Source organism: Corvus brachyrhynchos, unplaced genomic scaffold (assembly GCF_000691975.1).
Source record: "Corvus brachyrhynchos isolate BGI_N302 unplaced genomic scaffold, ASM69197v1 scaffold17, whole genome shotgun sequence".
Taxonomy (NCBI): domain Eukaryota; kingdom Metazoa; phylum Chordata; class Aves; order Passeriformes; family Corvidae; genus Corvus; species Corvus brachyrhynchos.
In genome coordinates, this window is record NW_008240046.1 from 17,670,478 (window position 1) to 17,674,817 (window position 4,340).

The following is a 4,340-nucleotide window of genomic DNA, read 5'->3' on the forward strand; positions in this document are numbered from 1 at the left end:
GGAAAAGATTAGTCTAGCAATAGATATCAGAAATACAATCAGACCTGATGAAATGAAAATACCTAATTTGCGTTATCGACCTCCTGATCCAATTTTCTTTTTAACAAACACTAGAATTCTGATGGAGTTTATATACAAATTATTTAAAATGCCTTGCTTAAAAATAACATCTCTCTGAAAACGTCACTTCTATTGTTTCAGGTGGGGTTTTTTATGTTTTTGTTTGTTTTTTAAAAACACAGCTTGCTCTAAAGAACCTAACTTTTAACTGCTTTGATTTATTTGCCAAGGTTCTCTTTAGAGTATAGTCTTCTATCCTTGGAGACCTAGTGTGAGAGCTGGGCACCAGCTTCTCATTACACAGAAGAAGCAAGACAAAATTTCACAAAGGGAAAAAAATTGGAAACTGCAATGGGAAAAGTAAACAGAAGCTGGTAGAAAAATATAATATACTTACAATACATTATTTGGATCCAGAAAATTTAGACTTTTCTCTCAGAACCTATAAAAGCCGTATAAGAAGGGGAAAGCTGTTAATATTTATAAATTACATATGCTATGAAATAATGTATATTCTATTATTTATATAAATTAAATTCATATATTACTATTTTACTATAGTGTTGGTTTGTTTTTTAAATTGAAGATATTTTTAAACACTTTTTTTTTTTGATCCTTAGGTTCGTACATATATAAAAAGAAATTATCAGCTTTTAAGTAACACTTATCACTCATCATTCTTATAAAGGTGAGAAGAGAAACATGAAAAGCAAAAATAAGCTTTTAAAAATATCTTTACATTTTCTGTTTTTCATAAGCCAACAAATTAAGGGAGTAGAAAAGTAAATTTGTAGGGAGATAGTAAAGACCTCACAATATAAGTATGTAAAATTTCATTTAATTATTAGGAGAAGCTTTTTGTTTTTTCCTAAATAGAAATCAAACTATATTTTTTTCAAAATTATCCCTTGCATGTACTGTCCTATGAAACTGCAAAATACGTTCCAGAAAATGTTTTAAATAATTTTAATTTTGGAGGTCAAGTTATTTACAAATACACTTTGCATACAAAAAAATACTGTGTTTCATAATAAAAGAATATTACTATAGTGACAGTTCAAGTTGTTATGGTAACAGGATCTGTGAAAAGGGCAAATGAGCTTACAAAATGTTTAGGTATTTTTCTCTGTAGAATTTTTTACATTCAGTTTTCCCATTAAAATTCTTCTGAACTGATTCTGAGGATAAAATATGGAACAAAAGAATTACAAAGAGATAGAGTGATCATTAATGTTCTGAAATATAAACACCTATTTTTCTTTACACTCTTTATATGTTAACAGATGTGTAAAATTTGCATACTCTGAAAGAAAAGGGAGAACAAGCTCAGTAAGATATCCTATTAGCCAGATTCCCATTTCATTCTAATTTTAAAATTTGCCAAAAAAAAAAAAGAAAAAGATCAGTCACAGTCAGGCAGTTGAAATAGTACTTTGACTAACAGCAGTTTTTAGGGCTCATCGGAATTAGCAACTTGGTTGAATGGTATTGTCCTGCAAGTTAAATGTAGTGTCATGCACACACAGGAGACAATGCCTGGGACAAATGGGGTTCCCATCTGCCCAGTGCAGTCACTCTTACACAGACTGGCTGCCTGTGTTTGCCCACACCAAGCCTGGGTGGAACCACACCTGTAGGGGCTACCAGAATGGCGTGGAAGCAGGCGCTGGCAGGATGAGAGAGGGAAGTCATGGACTTCTGGACTACACAGGCATGGGTTCGGAGCAGTCTAAGCATTGTCTTTTGTCACTGTTTCAACAAAGAGAGAGCAGCTGGAAGACAAGACATTGATGCTTTTGATTCACTGACTGCTTTGTGTTCCTAACCTGGTCTTTTTGTGTTGCTGACCAATGTGAAACAGGCCTTATTAATGTTGAATATATAGTGCTCTGACAGAAGGAGCAACTCTGATCCTTACTTTGTTGGTTCTCTGCAATGGTTCAATTGACTTTTTGAGCTTCCCAGGAAATAATTTCCATGCTGAGAGTCAATCTGACAGATATCAAGTGGAAATAAATCATACTTATGATCCTGAAGTAATAAAAGTTCCTGTGACTGTCCAAAAATGCATGAGAAAAGAGAAATGGTAGATATACTCTGGTTTACACACTGCAGATTTTCAATTGATGAGCACATATTTTGACCTAAGGTCATAACTTATTCTGACTAACATTATGGTGTAACACATCTGGTGCACTTTCAGAGTGGAGTATTTGGTCAAAACATGGGAGAGTGATAGAATATTTTGCTGAAGATATGTATTAAATTTTCCCTCTTATTTTATTATTCTACAGATTTTTTTAAAAAAAATTCTAATTTAGTTTCTTATTCAAATGTAGAGAAAAAATTTGGAGAAACAAGGAATTTCTTCTAATTATTGGGCTACTTGTGAGATCTAGGATATTTTTATACAGCTAATTTATATTGGAAAAACAACCACTGCAAAAAACAGTTTTTGATCATTAAGAGTCCAAAAACTGGGTCTGAGTTGTATTTGCAAATCTGGAGAATGCTATAAATATATATTCTGGCACCTCATCTGAAGTTAAAGAAATTATGGATTAAATGCACTCCTTATGAAAACTGGGAAATTTATCTCCATGAAGTAACTTCATTTGAGACTAGAGAATACTTTGAGACGACAGCGATTATTGAATACTTCTCTGTAATTAGTGCAGTATTTGAAATATCACCTAGTAAAGTCTCAAACTACTCCAGACACCTCCACTGGCAGATCATTAGTAAACTGAAAAACCTCCTTTAAACTGGGGATGCTAGCAGAATAACAGACACCAAACATAATTTCTGGATGTACAAAGAGGGAGTTCGTTAGACTCATGCATCCAGTGTTGATGCACCTACAATGGGTGTTGCCAGTAGAAAGCAACCTGCATTCCATCACTTGAAATTCTAGTCATTTGAAACTAAAAAAAAACCCCAACGACTTATTTTTTTAAAAAACAGGTAACCAATTTGTATGAACAAAGGATAAATAATAAAGACCCGAACACATTGTCTTTTCCATCTCTATTATTCACAATTCTATGCAGCTGCTATGTGATGTGTTTAAAAAGTAAACTATTTAAACATTCAAAAGTAAAATATTTATTCTGTGTATAAAACTCCTTTTATAGAAAAGTTTCATTATATAATCTCAGATATCGTGTTCAATATTGTTTCACTGTATGCGGCAAAAAAACCTGCTATTTATAAAACCTGTAATAATTCTTCATAATTAATACTACAAATAATTAATTTTACTTTTCTGTTTGTAAAGCATGTGCAGGTAGGAGTGTCTGCAGAGACAGAGGCTTTAAAGACCATTTATGGCTTTCTGTAGTGAAACAGAACAGTCTCAGAGTGCCTGTTATTGCTGAATTAATTTTTTAGAAGTGGAATCTTTGGAGAGCAGTAGGTATATCCCTAATGCATGGAAAAATAAGTACATTTGGTTACAGATCAGAATAGGCAGCAGTTATAGATCTAAATTCTTCTGGTTTAGTACCAGAATATTCCTGCAGACTAATTTGCTGTAAACATAAAATTTAACAAAAAAGTTTCAGAGATGAAACAGTTTTCAACTGGCCCAGAATTACATGGCTAAAGCCTTTACATAATTCTCTTCCCCAAGATGGCTGTATTGGTTATTCCTTTACTGGAGTGAAGCTGCTCCAGTGCAGAGGATGGTCTTAAGACCATTTGTCATAATCCAAGGCTCATTCACCCCAGTGAAAAATATTTCGGTTTCTTTTAGAGAGACTTAAAATTAGAAAGGTAAGTTTTGGGAATAGGATGCTGTGGGACAGCATAAATTCTCTTGCATGATACAAAAACATCAAGCATTTTGTCTAGGAAGAATTTTGGTAATATTCATTGGATTACCGCTTTCTACTTAAGCAGAAACATGAAATTAAATGCAGGAGTTTTCTTGGACACATTCCTTCTTTGCTTGTTTTTGTTATTTATTGACCAAATTCAATAAAAATTCTACCAAAAAAATAGTCATATAGAATCAGATCACAAAATAGCAATTCAGGTATTAACATTATTTTTCTATTAGCAAAAAAAGTAAATTATACCTCTTTTTTATTAATTACTTTCTGAAAATGTTCTTCATATTGTATATTTTATTCTTCCATATGACAGGCCATTGTAATCTGTTCTGTAAATTGCATACTCCATGAATTAATGCTCAGTATATTTGAACCAAATCACAGTTATGAAATGGCTCTCCTGATAAAGCTATGTATATGTGTAAATAAAGCAAAGACCCCATCTAC